The following is a 17270-nucleotide window of genomic DNA, read 5'->3' as shown; positions in this document are numbered from 1 at the left end:
CTGCACATTCTGACGCATCATCACAGGTCTCTCCATCTGAGCACTGGCTGGGACAGGGAGCTGGCCACTTCCCAGTGTTGCTTCGTGTCATTGGAATCTACGATTCTAGACAGGTCAGATTTTGCCCTAGGCTGGACATTTGGGGAGCTCTCCAAGGTTTCCTGTGAGGGGTTAGGAAGACAAAAGATTTTTTTTTTCCAATTTATTTATTTTCAGAAAAACAGTATTCATTATTTTTTCAAACCACACCCAGTGCTCCATGCAAGCTGTGCCCTCTATAATACCCACCACCTGGTACCCCAACCTCCTACCTCCCCGCCACTTCAAACCCCTCAGATTGTTTTTCAGAGTCCATAGTCTCTCATGGTTCATCTCCCCTTCCAATTTACCCAAAAGCACATACCCTCCCCAATGTCCATAACCTTACCCCCCTTCTCCCAACCCCCCTCCCCCCAGCAACCCACAGTTTGTTTCGTGAGATTAAGAGTCACTTATGGTTTGTCTCCCTCCCTATCCCATCTTGTTTCATGGATTCTTCTCCTACCCACTTAAGCCCCCATGTTGCATCACCACTTCCTCATATCAGGGAGATCATATGATAGTTGTCTTTCTCCGCTTGACTTATTTCGCTAATCATGATACGCTCTAGTTCCATCCATGTTGTCGCAAATGGCAAGATTTCGTTTCTTTTGATGGCTGCATTGTGTATATATACCACATCTTCTTGATCCATTCATCTGTTGATGGACATCTAGGTTCTTTCCATAGTTTGGCTATTGTGGACATTGCTGCTATAAATATTCAGGTGCACGTGCCCTTTTGGATCACTACATTTGTATCTTTAGGGTAAATTCCCAGTAGTGCAATTGCTGGGTCATAGGGCAGTTCTATTTTCAACATTTTGAGGAACCTCCATGCTGTTTTCCAGAGTGGTTGCACCAGCTTGCACTCCCACCAACAGTGTAGGAGGATTCCCCTTTCTCCGCATCCTCGCCAGCATCTGTCATTTCCTGACTTGTTGATTTTAGCCATTCTGACTGGTGTGAGGTGATATCTCATTGTGGTTTTGATTTGTATTTCCCTGATGCCGAGTGATATGGAGCACTTTTTCATGTGTCTGTTGGCCATCTGGATGTCTTCTTTGCAGAAACGTCTGTTCATGTCCTCTGCCCATTTTTTGATTGGATTATTTGTTCTTTGGGTGTTGAGTTTGTAACGACTAACACTAGTCCTTGGCTAATGCATCGCGGCCCCTTTGGAGTTCTGGCTTCAGAAGGCGAGATAGCTCACTCAGTTTTCCATGGGGGTGTTTCTCTCCCTGAGCCGAGAGTCCGATGGGGATTAGAGCCTGAATGTGGGCTCTTTCCCTCACCCTTTGTACCTAGTCGCATCTATTGCTATGTCCTTCTTGGATAAAGAGAAGGAACATGATTCATTTAAATCAAACTAAACAAGTATAGGAATCAGAGCTGTGCAGTGACGTTCTATAACTGAATACTACAGTAATTTTCTTTAGGTGTTAATACTTGAATTGATGAATTTGGTTTTTGCACAACTTCTTCTGAGCTTATCCTAAAGATGGAGAGGAATGTGCATGAAGCCTCAATTTTTTCCTGCTTAGAATGGATGGCCATTCAGCTCTTCATTCATCAAATGGTCATCTTCTATATTTAGGATCTCCCACTTTACAGTACGTGTAACGTTGCTTTATACACATAAACGCTTCCAGGCAGGGCAGGTGGAGAATTTAATAGGTTTATTCCAACTCTAGACTGAATCTGGTTCTACAGGACATGTTTAATTTCAGGGACCATTTTCTTATTCTGCCCACTTTCCCATCCTTCTGTCAGAGGGAGGTGTTCTGTCACAGAAGTGGCTTAGCTCTTCCATCCGAGTCGTCCACCTTGGCAAGCCGTGTCCGTTCGGCCATCACAAGCTGTCCCAAGGTCGTCTTTCATTCTCTAAAGGTACAGGCACCTTGGAAGTTCGACCTTCATGGCTCTGAGGGAGCAGAGACGTATCCCATGGTCTCACAGATGCTAAAGCTAGTAACATTGTGTTTCTGGTCACTTCACTGGAAAGTATGAGTTCAACACTTACAACTTCAAGATTTATATAATAAGAAATTTAATGTGAGGAATGTTGAATTCTAGCTGATAAGGATGATTTGTGCAACAACCTACTTGTTTTTTAAAGCTTCAATTTAAAGCCACTATGAGGCTGTTCTTTTCATTTCGTGGTGAGGAGGGGGTGGGTAAGCCTGACGGTGACCGTGTTGGACCGTTCTAATGCTGGGTTTTCTCCTGTGCTTTAGAATTATGCTTTAGAGGGTCATCTTTAGTTTGTTTCCCCATGTTCTTTCCTAGCACCCACCCTGCCCTACCTAGGGATTTGCTATTACCTGCTTCTTGCCTCCGAGGACCCCAACCAGAGCCAAGGGTTATATTTGCAGCTGGAGGCTTCTGTTCCATGTCAGTGATAGAATGTCCAAGATCCACTGCCAAGCCAGCATACTTGGCCCAAGTCTGATTGTAAGGCTGTATCTGCCTTCTGCCATCTCCCTGGATAAGGCAAGGTTTTTTTTTGTTTTTGCTTTTGTTTTTGTTTTTAATGACCCCATTTATTTATTGGACAGACAGAGATCACAAGTAGGCAGAGAGACAGGCAGAGAAGAGGAAGCAGGTTCCCTGCCTAGCAAAGAGCCCGAAGCGGGGCTCAATCCCAGGACTCTGGGATCATGACCTGAGCCGAAGGCAGAGGCTTTAACCCACTGAGCCACCCAGGAGCCCCATAAGGCAAGTTTTAAAGCTCCCTTTCACTGCGGTATGGAGCTCCTCCCTCCACATTTGCTTATTTCCAGCTGTGAGCCTAACTCAGGTCCCAGACTTTTCCTATGGACATTTTTGGCCCCATTAGCCCACAGAAGCAGAACTCCTAGACACTTCTGTCTGCAATTTCTTTTGCATTTCTATTTTGTGTTTGATCCATGGAGATATTTAATTTTTTTTAATCACAAGACATACACACTAAGCCCCTACATGTCTGTAACTTTGTATATTTTTGCTGTTTTGGACCTGGGGTGGTGACAAGAGAGGGTCACTGAATGTACACACCTACAATATAGTCTTGGCTGAAAGACTCCGTCATCTTAGGTCGTTTTACTTAAATTCTCCTCTAGCATCGCTAGGTGACATTGAGAGTATATGTACTGCAGCCACACTGGCTTTCTGTCAGTTCCTTGTGCTGAACTTGCTCTTGTCCTTGTTTCTTGAACTGAATTTGAAATTGTCCTTCCTATCCCAGAGTCTCCTCACATGAAATCATGAGGAACTATGCATTTAGGTAGAGGTATTCCCTATCTGTATGTCTTGTTAGAAAAGCTTAAAGGACAGAATGATCAAGAATTGTGATTGGTGTCTTTGTTTTTGCTTCTGATCTAAGACAGATTTGACAATTTAGAACATGAATACCCAAGAAGGGTTCTGTCATCTTTTAGCTTAAATACCAGGGCTTTTGAAATTTAAATATAGCATGCCTCATTTTGTCAGTATGGGAACAACCTACAAATATAATCTTATCGATATGATTTTGGGAGGAATGTATGCGTTGGTGATTAGAACTTGAACTCTCCAGCCTCGGTTCCAACCATTCATTGGTTCTGTGACCTTAAATTCTTAAACTTAAGCCTCTGTTTTCTCATCAGTAAAACTGAAATAATAATAGTTCTTTTCACATAGATTATCATGAGGGTAAAAACTGAAACATCTAATCCAGGGTCAGACTCATAATAGGTCCTGAGTTAATATTAACATTCATTTTTGTTATTATAGTTAACATTAATTCGAACTTCATTCTTATGTGTGGAGAATGTAAATACTCATAGAGAATAGTTCTTCTTTTTGCCCCTAGGAACTTCTACAGGCATTGTACATGTATCCACCCAGTACTGGTTAGTGTTGTACAAAGGTCCACAAAAGTATACAGTGTATATGTGAATATATACTTTTAACATAAAAAGTGCCTTCCTTTATACACATTAACAAAATGCTTTTATTTATTCCTTTATTTTCATTCTTTTTTTTTTTTTTGAGAGTGAGAGTGCATGTGTTATCGGGGAGGGACAGAGGGCAGAGAGAGAGAGAGAGAGAGAGAGAGAATATCAAGGAGGCTCCATGCCCGGTGCAGAGCCGGACACATGGCCTTGATCTCACGACATTGAGATCATGATGTGAGGTGAAATCAAGAGTAGGATGCTTAACTGACTAAGCCACGCAGGTGCCCCCAAAATGCTTTTTGAGAAGAAGGTAATAGGATATTTAATGTCTGGGCTGCATTTGCAGTCTTCAATATCTGGCCTGATCCGTACCTAAAACAAGTGAAACCAGTTGGTGAATCCTCACCCCTTTCCTGTTCTGCTGAGCCTTGTGCTCTCATGGGTATAAGTGATTTTTCCACTTCCGTGCCAGCACCTATCTGTTGGGAGCAGCTGCTTAGAGCTTTGTGTTGGGGAGGATTCTGTGGTTGAGTCTGACTGTCGTGGGAAAGAACCCCCTGTTCTCAGCTACAGCCCGCGGGCATAGGCAGGGTGAATGGCAGCACAGGTGTCGCATTTGTTGCCCATTAGCGATATTAGAGGGTTGAGATCAAGCCCTCTCTGCTAGAGCTTTATATTATGCTGTTGCAAGAACTTTAGGCAAGTGAAGTTTGCCTCAGTTCTTGATCCATGAAATGGAGACAAAACTCCCCTCTGCTTCCTCTCCAGGGTTGTTATGAGAAAAAATGGAATGTTTTTACTGGCTAAAAGATGTTAAAACTCTTTGGAGGAAGATCCTCTGTCCATTTATGAAATTCTCACAATTACAGATCAGCTCCCTTTGAACTGAGGCCCGTTCCCGAGCCAGAAGGGAAATGGTCTTGTGTTAGGAAACCTGACAGTCTGCGGAAGAGATGAATCTCTTTGAAGAAAAGCGGAACATCCTTCTGATATAGTGCCTTCATCTGTAGGACAGGAACCTCTTCTCCCTGAGAAAATCCCCAGTTAAAGGAACCAGCTTACCCAAGGAACAGGCGGTCAGTCCCTTCTGACTGTCTTACTCATACCCTATTTTTTGTAGTGTGCTAGGTCCGTCTTTGCTTTAGTGTCCCTACCTGTTACAGGCTTTGCTTCAGCTACCCTTCTAGCTAGATTGAGTCATATGAAACTGTTCTTTCCTTTTGAATTTTGTGGTTTTTCTGGAAAAGAATCTTCATTTATCACTCTAATTTTTAAAAAAGATTTTATTTATTTATTTGACAGACAGAGATCACAAGTAGGCAGAGAGGCAGGCAGAGAGAGAGGGGGAAGCAGGCTCCCTGCTGAGCAGAGAGCCTCATATGGGGTTCGATCCCAGGACCCTGAAATCATGACCTGAGCTGAAGGCAGAAGCTCAACCCACTGAGCCACCCAGGCACCCCATCACTGTAATATTGTTAAAGTAACTTATAAAAATAATATGTACTCCCTGCAGATCATTTCCAAGGTAAGTGCAAGTCTGTGTTGAATTCCAACACTTTAATTCATTTACTTTTAATGAATGCTATTGGTAGTTCCAATTAATTGAATCCGGGAAATGACCATTGATTGTGGAGGTCACTGGCGCCATTGTCTAGTGAGAGAGGTAGGTGTGAAAGGCTGGTTAAAGCTCATTCTCATAGAGAGAAGAGGAGCAGAGAAAGAGGGCACCCCAATTCTACCAGGCCCCAGACAGGATTTGAGATAGGCCTTCACATGTTCCACTTGGGAACCTTGAGTTTGACTAATGCCAAGCTAAACACTGCCCTTTCCTCTGCTCACGTGGATAACCCTCTTTTGATTGATTTATTGGTCGAAAGAGTGTATACGTCTCAGAATCCTGAGTTTCTATTCACATGTCTTTTTAGTCCTCATAGTACCTAGCACAGGGCTTTGCACATGGCAGATGCAAATTATTGGACAAATTTACTGAATGCCAACAGCAAGAACCCATACGTTAGAACAATATGGCCAGGTGGGCATGGGGGGTGGGAGCAAAATGCCCACAAATTTCCGAGCTCCCTCCTTCCAGGGGTGTATTGTGAGGATCTTCAAAAATGAACAAAAGCCTCTCCATTGAGTTTCTTCTGGCAAATGATTACATTCCTAACTGCTTTCTGTACCCGTGGTCTCTGAACCAACACTGTGTTGTAAAGTATGGAACAGACGTCAAGGCGTCTTGTTGCAACTGACCTGTATTCACACGGGCTCTGCTTTTTTGCTCGCTGGCTGACCTTGCTGCGTTACCTAAAACCTCTGACTCTCAGTTCTTCAGCTGTGAAATTGGGATCATTGTGCTTACTTTGGAGAGCTAAGTGAAATAATAAATATGAAGAACCTAGGGTAGCACATGGCAGACATTAGGTAAGTGTGGATCAATGAATGAATAAGCATGCCACTGCTAGGTTGAGAGATAATTATTCAGAAAGCTCAGTGGATATATTAAGTAGGTTAAGGGATACCTAAGTGGGAGAAAGAATTGCTATTTCTGAACTTGTAAAATATGAGTAATTTCCTCTCGCCTTCTTTCCACTGCCCCCTTACATTTCTTTCCTAGAACTTTCAAAGTAACACATTTCAGAAACCAGACTGTGCTAGATAAAGATAAGTAAGTTTTGTCTTTACTGAAACAGTCCGGTATGCCCAAGTTTTAATTCTTTAGGCAACATCTATTAAGAAGCTATCATTAAAAGACCCTGGGCAGGGATATATGACGCTACCAAGGACAGGACAGCTGAACAGACCACTAAAGTTAAGAAATTGACACTGTGGGGTGCCTGGGTGGCTCAGTCGTTAAGTGTCTGCCTTCAGCTCAGGCTCAGGTCATGATCACAGGGTCATGGGATCAGGTCCCGTATCGGGGCCCCCTGCTTGGCGGGAAGCTTACGTCACCCTCTCCCACTGCTCCTGCTTGTGTTCCCTCTCTCACTGTGTTCTCTCTGTCAAGTAAATAAAACCTTAAAAAAAAAAAAATCGACACTGTGAGGGAGACTGCTTTGTTAGGAGAGCACGCTTCCTTTCTTTCCTAATGTGTTGTTAGTATTTGCTAGATATTAAGTTAGGAATCAGGGAGTGAATCCTTTCAAAATAATTGGCAGGTGTTTCACTCTTGTTGTAGGGGATTTGAAATGGAGAGAGAGAGAGCCATTAGGTAAGACTCCATACAATTATGCAGTTTGCTCTGGTCACCCGCCTGGCCCTGGGCTAATCTGAGATGGTGTTTGAGTTCTCCCAGGGTCACCTGATGAGGGTGTTTTTATGCAGGCTATTAGAGTATGTTGTACTTCCGGGAGCCCAGGCTGTCTGGGTTTGGTGCCAGAACCCATAAAACTTGAGGCTGAGTGGGAGAGAATGTGCCATGGAGCGAAAAGTGAATGAAAGCTCTAGTGCTCCGGTGTTTATCGAACTTGCATCGTCCTCAGGTATTGAACATGCTTCGTCCTACTTACTTCTTTTTTGTAATCGTATCTTTAGAGACACTGAGATTTAACATCTGCCTTTTTAAAGTATGAGCTGTATAAGCACCACAAGGAAGACCAACCAATCAAGGAGGAGAGACTTTAGAATGTCGTGATTGTATCAGTCATTATGCTGTGATGGTCACAAAAGATGACAGGCGACAAGCATGAACTCGCTTGGGAATTGGAGGGCCCGAGTTATAACCTCCGACTGTTTATAAACAGTTTAACCTTGCACAAGTTTCTTAACTCTCTTTGCCTTGGTTTCTTGTAAGGCTGTGCAAATTACATGTAAGTGTCGGATGCATAAACCATTGACCTTCCAGAAGCAGGAGTCCCAAGAGCCCTCACGCAACACCTCATGGTGACTGCTTCCCCACTTCCTCCTTTCAGCGGCCAGCTGGGTGGCACAGGAGTCACATGGCTGGGCTGCTTCTGTCTGGGCTGGTCTGAGAGGAAGTGTTAGTGAGGGACACCAGAAATTAACAAGTGTCTGTTAACATTTTTATAGCTCATGTATCCTTTCATACTATCCCTTGGAATCTCAAAACAACCCAGCGAGGTCTGTATTATTTTCTACACTTTAGAAAGAAAATATGGCTCAGAAATATATATATATTTTTTAAAGATTTTATTTATTTATTTGACAGAGATCACAAGCAGGCAGACAGGCAGGCAGAGAGAGGGAAAGGAGGAAGCAGGCTCCCCGCAGAGCAGAGAGCCCGATGCGGGACTCGATCCCAGGACCCTGAGATCATGATCCGAGCCGAAGGCAGCGGCCTAATCCACTGAGCCACCCAGGCGCCCCTGGCTCAGAAATATTAACTGACTTGTTCTGAGTCACATAGCTTGTAAGCAGTAGGGGCCCGGGCAACCAGCTATTGGGAGAACACCAGATTTCGGATTTTGTTAGGTACTAGAAAGCTGCTTTAGACATTCATTCAAGTCCCATGTGCCTTAGGTACGAAAGATTGTTATTGAAACACACCCTCCATAGGCAAACACCTTTGTGGATGTAGGGACGAGAATAATGCAGAAACGGTCTTGGGATCCCTGAGGTCTCTCTGGAGCTGCTGTTCTGTTTTGTTTTTGTTTTTTGTTTCCTGGTGGACCCAACAGAGCAAAATAATTAGTTATATGTTTTTATGTTAGCTTTCCAGATTCTCACTTACTGGCCCTTTGATTTATTCATATTGCCTACCTTTTGGTCATACCTAAGCAGGTCACACTGAAAAGAGGAAGGGCAAAGATACAAGGCTGAGTTCTCAATGTGTCCCCACTCTAAGGCTTGGAAAGAAAAAGCAAACAAATGTTTGGTAGAAGAGGTGAAGACTTCAGCTAAAATGACATATTTGAGTTGTCAGGGCATCTTTGTTACTCTCCATGTCCACAAACGATAGACTGTCAGCTACATTCCACACTCTGAAAAAGAGGAGAAATTGAACTCCTGAAACACTTCTGGAAGTTGCTAGACTGTTTAGGCTGTTGTGCAGTTGCAGGATGACAAGCACAGAAACTATATTCTGGTGGGATTTAGAAATAATACCTTGGGGGGTGCTTGGGTGGCTCAGTCGATTAAGTGTCTGCCTTCTGCTTGGGTCATGATCTCAGGGTCCTGGGATCGAGTCCTGCATAGTCCATCTTGCTAGGCAGGAAGCCTGCTTCTCTCTCTCTCCTTTTTCCGCTCTCTGTGCTTGTGTTCTCTCTGCCTCTCTAACAGATAAATAGTATCTTTAAAAAAAGAAAAAAAGAAATACTGCTATGAGAGAGACTACATGCGGTGCTTTAAGAATTCAATTTATTTATTTACAGTTGGTATCAGCCATAGTGCAGTATATATGAAAGCAGAACAGTGACCCCAAAGCTTTTCTTGAAAGCACAGCTTACTGGCTATGCAGTTACTGGAATTTTCCTCTAGAAGCTATACATGCAAATATAAACTGAACCTACTCAACAGTTCTTTCCTAGGGAGGGAGAGTCTAAATCAACTTTGGTGCTATGCTGATATTAAAATGCTGAAGGCCCAGAAATGACAGTATAAGAAGTAGGATGGTGGCAAAACAGAAGCCTTCTCTAGAATAATCTGACAGCCTCCCTAAGTCCTCTCTACATGCTGGCCCTGCCTTCAAGAGCAGCTGTGTCTCCCTTCACATCTGTACACAAGCTTGCCTCCCAACTAAAGTCACCTTCTGTCTGTCCCATGTCAGAGCGGGCCCATCCCTGGTGCATCTCTGGCTTCCTGGTTCCTTTTGTGGGGGAATGGTGTCCCTACCTCCCAAATGTTACATCCACAGCCTAGTCCTTGGAACTTATTTGGAAAGAGGATCTTTACAGATATAATTAATTTAAGGATCTTGAGATGAAGAGATCATCCTGGACTATCAGGTTCAGCCCTAAACTCAGTGACTGGTGTCCTCCTAAGAAGCACACAGGGGAGAATACAGACATGGATGTGAAGGCTGAGGCAGAGGTTGGAGCGATGTGACTCTAAACCAAGGATGCCAGTAGCCACTGGGAACTGGAAGAGAGGAGTAATGCTTTCAGTGGACTGAATGTTTTCGTCCCCCACCCCACCCCCTTTCACATGTTGCAGCCCTAACCCTCCTACTGGTATTTAGAGGCAGGCCTGCAGGAGGTAATTAGGTTTAGATAAGGTCCCGAGGGCTGGTGCCTTCAAGATGGAATTAGTACCCTTATAAGAAGGGGAAGGACAGCAGCGCTCACTCTCACACACCAAAAGGCCATGGGAGCACAAGGCAGGAAGGCAGCTGTCTACACACCAGGAAGCAGAATCTCCCTGGGAACCAAATCTCACAGCACCTTGATCTTGGACTTCCCAGCCTCTACCAAGTCTGTGGTGCTCTGTTACAGCAACCTTAGCTGATACAAACACATTCTCCCTAAGAGCCTCCAGAGCCGCTGTGGTTCTGCTGAGCCGTTGACCCCTGTGTCCATATTCCTTTGAGCCCCAGCTCAAGGCTTTCTCCTGAGTTGGGTCTAGCTCATGAAATTTTGCTTGAGAACTCTGGTAGCACTTTCTTTTGAATCTCCCATTCAGCATTTTCCAGACTTCAGCCTCGTATCTCTTTATTTTTAATATATGCTAACTTCTTGGGAGCCAGCCCTGGGTTTTCCGTCTTTCCATCTCCAGTATCTGGTGCTAAGCCTCAGACCTCTGGGTAGAGCCTGCCTTATTAAATGGAAGGCCAGTTACGAACCAGACTCTAACTTCCGTAACACCGAAGTCATTCCTTCTTTGATTCGCAAGGCTCCCCGGGATGTTATCCAGTCACTGGGTTCTCATTATGAGAACGTTATTCTTGTAGAGACTGAGGAGGAAATCGCCGATGATTTGGATCAGAGACAGGAAGAGCCTATTCTGGTACCTACTCCTATGATTCTAAATTATATGTGCATCAGTTAGCCAGAATGTGTCTCTACTTTGATTGCAATTTTCAATTAGCTCTGGAGGAAAAAAAAAAAAACAGTTTTGAGCACCCTCACCAGAGAGAACACCATTATCAGCTAGCGCCATCCAGCAACGAAGAGGGTTTTCTTCAGGAGTTGTGTGCCCTGTAATTGGAGAGCAGATGTGTGATGTCTGAACACAAAGAGTCTGCGGTTCTCTCCAGGCTCAGACACTGAAGGGCAGAGCTCTATGATATGCCAAAGACAGTATGATTTTTTTTTAAAGATTTTATTTATTTGTCAAAGAGAGAGAGCACAAGTAGGAGAAGTGGTAGGCAAAAGGAGAAATCTCCCCGCTAAGCAGGGAATCCGGTGAGGGTTTGATCCTAGGACCCCCGGATCATGACCTGAGCCGAAAGCAGATGCGCCACCCAGGCATCCCTACAGTATGATTTTTTTTTTTAAATGAAAAGGTAGTAAAGTAAAATATTAAAATGGTGCTGGGAGATATACAACAAAGAATGCAAGAGAGTGTCCCCACTTTGTGCCTCTGACTGAGTTCCCTTTACAGAAGAGTCTGCATGGGAGAATTTCTCTGACATCACATGCACCTGCCCCTGTGTGGAGAGTGAGCCCGGGGGCTCTTCCATGAGACTAACTGCCCCTGTGACAGTGAGGGAATTCTTAGAAAAGGTAGTGGGAAGGGCACTAGGTCGGAGTCCTCAGAAGTCCTTCACTCATCTTCGTGGTCCTACACAAATTATTTCTCATAGCTTCCTCATCTCTCAATGGAAAGAGCTGGGGAGATGACTTCACATTCTCTTTCAAACTCTGAGGTTTAAAAGAACTTAGAGCAAGGGAAAGCTAATCATTCCTTCTGTACCCAGAAAACTAAATAAACCTGGAAGAGACTCTTGAGTCTCTTGAGCGCAGAGTTATCCTGTCCTCACTGGCTGACACACGTGCCTGTCAAGCACGGGAACTGATTGTGCTGTGGGGAGAGCAGTGCCCGGCGGCAAGGAGCCGGACTGGCAGGGCAGCAGGTGGTCTTGGGTGGCCTCTAGTATCCTCGTGGGTGATCTTGTCCCAGTGGGCGTTGGGCAGAGAGGTTCTGTGTGCCGTCTGCAGACCACAAATGGGGCCACCACTTCACAGTGGGTGCTGTTGGCCAGACTCTGTGCACCTTCATTACAGAGTCATTGGAGACACACAGACCATCAAGCAGTTGTAGCTGATGGGCTGCACGGCCTGAGCCCAGTGACCCTTGTAGGTTTGGTGTCTCCATCTTTAACAGTAGGTGCAGCTCTCAAGTGGCCCTGTTGCCAGAGAAGAAAGTCACAGAGAACAGAGGGCATGAAAGATGCTGTCCACAGCCTTGAAGGGCTTGTGTACCATTAGGGGGATTTTTAGCAAAATTAATAACCCACAAATCTATTCGAACATCCTAAAGAAATTACGGATGTCATTACAGCCATAACTGCCGAGTGCTCAACAGGGTCGAAATCATCATTATATGTACATTAAAGTTTATTTTTATTAATACTACTTTAATTATAAACCCATCTGTGGTTAACACAACCAGAAAACATTTTTCTCTTATTTGGATCTCAGGTGGAATTAGCAACAGAGCTGACATAGCCCTGGCTTTTTTCTCCTCCTTGTCAGTGTCTGCGGCCAGTGACCCTCCTTTTCGCTCCCTGACATCCCGTGCAAGCACTCACCCCCAAGACTGAGTGCATACTCTCCCATTCTCCAAGTAATTAAGGCACCAGTGTTTTGGTCTGTGACAACCCCAGGAATTAAGACTTAGTACATTTTGAGGACTAAGGCCTCTGGATGTTTGCCTCCCTGCCTAGGCATGGGTGGGGGAGCTGTATGTCTTGGTGGGAAGGGAGAGGAAAGATATGGCCTTTGGCAGGTCAGGACTCTAGTCCCCATGTAGCCAGTCTGGGTGGGCTCTTCCCTGCTCAGCCTTCCTTTTTTCTTCAGTCTTCTCACTTAGATCCTTACATCAGAGACTGTACCTGAGGTTACTAGATAGAAGCTAATGCTATTGGGTTTTTGGTTCACTTTTAGGAGACTTTATCAGCCAATATTTTATTTTATTTTTTTAAAAGACTTTATTCATTTGAAAGAGAGAGAGGGAGAGTACAAGCAGGGGGGTAGGGGTGGAGAGAGAGAAGCCGGCCCACTGCTGAGCAGGAAGCCTGACACAGGGCTGATCATGGGTCACCCGACTGATCACAGGTCACCAGGATCATGACCTGTGCCAAAGGCAGACGGTTAACCCACCGAACCACCCAGGCGCCCCAGAGATACCCTCTTTTTAACAAGCTTTTGCATTCACAATACAGTATCGGTAACTTTTGGCATAATGTTATACAGGTGATTTCTAGAACTTACTCATCCTGCATAACAGAGACTTCGTGCCCATTTTTTATGATATGAATTTGTGAAATAAGATTTGGAAGGGATTTTGTGGCTCATTTATCCTGAGCACCTTCCTGGTCTCGGAATCCCCTGCAGTCCATCTGCTAGCTTCCGATGGAGCTCTCCGGTGATGAGGGAACTGGCCATAGAGGGGCCCATGTTGTTTTTGTTATTGTTCATAGCGCTAATTATTAAATAATCGGATGATCGGTCCTTCATCAGCACGGTGACCCAGGGCCTTATAATTCTTACCCATTAGTCCTGGTTTGGCTTTCAGAGCCTATCAAGTAAACCCCAGTTCTTCAGGACAGCCTGGTCTCCTAGAGTGTGGCTGCTCTAAGTGGGCCTGTGGTCCAGCAGCAGCGGCCGCACGTGGGAAGGTGCCAAAGCGCAGACCTCGCCCCGGAGCTGCTCGACGGACATCTGCGTTCTGACAAGATCTTCAGGAATCAGCATGTATGTTACAGATTGAGACGCACTGCATTAGATCACACACACCATGCCCCCAACGGATTTGTTGTTGTTCTTCTTTTTTTCTTTAAGGTTTTATTTATGTATTTGACAGAGAGACAGCGAGAGTGGGAACACAAGCGGGAGTGGGAGAGGGAGAAGCAGGCTTCCTCCCTGAACAGGGAGCCTGAAGCGGGCCCACGATGCTGGGATCACGACCTGAGCCAAAGGCAGACGCTTAATGACTGAGCCACCCGGGAGCCCCTAATGTGTTCTTTCAATTGTTATTGCTGTCAGGCCTGCTGGTGCTCAGAAATTTTAGTTGAGGAATAAACAATTGGACGAGAAGTAACAATTACAACTCTGTGATTGAATGTAAGTACAGACTCGGTCTGGCATCATTTAAAGCTGTCCTTAGAGTAACCGGAAATCTATTGACAAGTATTTTGCCTTGGGTGCTCTTGGTGGTAAGTATTGTACCTGGGTGGCTCAGTTGGTTAAACTTCTGGATTCTTTCAGGTTATGATCTCAGTGTCCTGGGACCAAGCCCTGCATTGGGCTCCATGCTCAGCAGGGGGCTCTGCTTGTCCCTCTGTGCCCTCCCCCTCCATCATGCTCTCTCTCTCTCTCACAAATAAATAAAATCTTTGACGCCTGGGTGGCTCAGTTGGTTGGACGACTGCCTTCGGCTCAGGGCGTGATCCTGGAGTCCCGGGATCGAGTCCCACATCAGGCTCCCAGCTCCATGGGGAGTCTGCTTCGCTCTCTGACCTTCTCCTCGCTCATGCTCTCTCTCACTGTCTCTCTCTCTCTCAAATAAATAAATAAAATCTTTAAAAAAAAAATCAGAAATGCCTTTAAAATCCTTAAACTTGTTACGTTATGCTCCATGTGATCTAATGCTGGGTATTGTTGCCTTGTGAATTTTAAAAACCTGAGAAACAGATTAAATAATCTAGAGCAACCCACTCCCCAGTCATGCCAGATAGGGAGAGGCAGCCACAAAACTTCTTCCCCAACACTCTTCAGCTGCAGGAAGAATGGAAGTTTTAAGTCACTTTCTATTTCTGACATCACTGCAAGGACAGCGCCGAGAATCCAGCATTTGAAAGTCGCAGAGGAGATGTACACTGTGGAAACAGCTGTGCCGGGCGGGGGGACCGGAGGGGGGAGGAGCGCTTTCAACTCGTGCACTCAGCAATATGGAAATGAACTGTGCCAGCTCATGAGCCCAGATAAATGCTTAGTTGCCTTTCCAACCACAAAGCAGCTTTCTATATTTGGCACTCTTTTGACATTCAGTAAAACAGACTGAATTTAATGCCGGACGACAGTGCCAGACTGTCTTCAGTTAAACTGAAGCGAAGACCTTAGGAAGCCGCTTTCCCCTGCCCCTGTCACATTTCTCTCTCCATCTGATACTCATTGTGGGTTTTCGGCCCGACAGCCTCAGGACACGACATCAGCCAGCCGTGCTGGGCTAAGTCAGCAGGGCCTCGATCTTCCCTGGGGGTCCAAGGCCACCCTGTCCTGTATCCTAGGACATTCAGCTCAAGGTGCATGTTCTAATCCCTGGTCACCAGGTGTGTAGAACAGAAACAGCTCCTTTGGGACGCCTGGTCCCTTGAGCCCAGAGAAGCCAGCATCTTTGCTTTTTTCTGTCCTGAGTACCAGTTCACCCCCGTTCCAGCACACCTGATGAAAATCCCTCATCCTGAGGACTCTGCTGGGCCCTTTTCATACCCCTTTGCTCCTCAGACTCCGTTCATTCAGTGAGTATTTTATTCAGGCCCCATACGTCCCCAGTAGTGAGATTACTTCATAGAGGACTTTGTTCCTGGTCTCATGCAACCATGTTCTGGCTCAGAGAGACTCATTTGTGAGGTTTGTGGAGGTGCTGATGAGGGAGAGAATTTGTGCCCCAAGGAGAAGGTTTGGGGCAAATAAGAACTCGCAGGTTGAGAAGTAGGTGGGGCAGACATTCCAAATACAAAAAAGCGAACAAGCCAAGAGTTGGCAGTGTTAAAACGCACAGGCTGATTTCCTGCCCTTGTTCAGTGGGACTGCAGGATAGGAAACATGGTAGCTCTGAGCAGGACCCCAGACCTTGCTTGTTTCTATCCATAGGGCAGTGTTCCCTAACTCCTTCAGACTGCTTCAGGATCTTGGCTGCTGCTTGGCATTTACTCCGGCTCATCATCAGAATTTATATATTCAAATTATAGCAGAATATGTGTTATATACGTTATATACGTAGCAGCATGAATAACAATGGAGGTTCTGAAGTCAGGTGGCTTTACTATTTGGTGGCTTTATCATGTTAAGGAAGTTATCTAATGCTCTCTTCCTCATTCCAAAAATTTCCAGAAGTTTCCACATTCCAACAATAAGGATACTAATCCAACCTCACAGGATAGTGCAAGGATTAAGTATCGTAATGTAAGTACAGTGTTTAGCCCACGACCTGGGAGATACTTAATGCTTAATACATTTAGTTATTGTGTTTCATATATTTGTTCAACATATTTATTCATACCTACTGTGCCCTATTAAGTAGTGAGCAAGGCAGAAAAGATTCCTGCTTTTAGGGAGCTAAAAACTGTTCTCCAATTATTTTATGTTATTATTGTTTATATTGTTCTTGTTTTAGTTGACCCCCCTGGGTAGCATTTCCTGGCCCTATCCTTTTGTGTTTTAAATGTCAGGCTATATAGAAGTATGGGTACAACTTAATACTTCCTTGATAACCATCTATCTAGCTCCATTTACTTGGTTTGAGAACTTAATCCATTTTCTTGGGTTGAAAGCCCAATAGTTAATAAACATGGGAGAATTCTTTTATTTGAGATATACACACACACACACACACACACACACACATATATATATTATATAGCATAAATATCACATATATAGCAAAAATTTTAAATATGTATATAGATCATTGCTGGTGTTCTAAGCAATGTAGGGTTTTCCCTATAACTGTCTTGAGGAGAAAAGACCAAAGTCCTAGGATAAAAGTAGGGAAAAAATATCATGAACTAAGGAGACACTAAGTCATTTGATAAAAATAATACTACTTTATGGTATTGATAATGTCAATAATAATTATTGATGATAAATAATACCATATTTACAGTAATATACAGTTGATGTGGGTTGGAAAATTTGAGAAACTGAACTAAAATTTTGAAGGGTTTACATGGGTGGAGAAGATCAAGAGAAGATTCTGGGAGGCTCGAACGATATAAATAAACCACCAAAGTGGAAATGCAGACAAGTATTGCATTATATTCATTTGTATATTGCATGGAGTATAGGGCATAACGGGGCCCCATAAATGATTATGGAAGTGGAGAGTCTTGGGAAACCAGGTTGGATGAGAGCTTGGGTCTGGATAGTGGGGAACTCTCTGTTCCTCTCTGGGGAACAGAGAGGAAGGGACAGAGAAGATAAACATTTTGAGGATGAAA

General features: G+C 44.5%; 1 protein-coding gene across 5 annotated transcripts in view; it reads left to right on the top strand.

The window, feature by feature from the left end:
- The window catches only part of OSBPL3 (oxysterol binding protein like 3), a 181074-nt gene that overhangs the window by 90547 nt on the left and 73257 nt on the right, over window positions 1-17270 (top strand). The gene's annotated exons all lie outside the window — the stretch shown is intronic.

The sequence above is a fragment of the Neovison vison genome, chromosome 4 (assembly GCF_020171115.1).
Source record: "Neovison vison isolate M4711 chromosome 4, ASM_NN_V1, whole genome shotgun sequence".
NCBI classification, from domain to species: Eukaryota; Metazoa; Chordata; class Mammalia; order Carnivora; family Mustelidae; genus Neogale; species Neogale vison.
The sequence above is the reverse complement of the archived record's forward strand: the minus strand, read 5'-3'. Positions and strand labels throughout refer to the sequence as shown.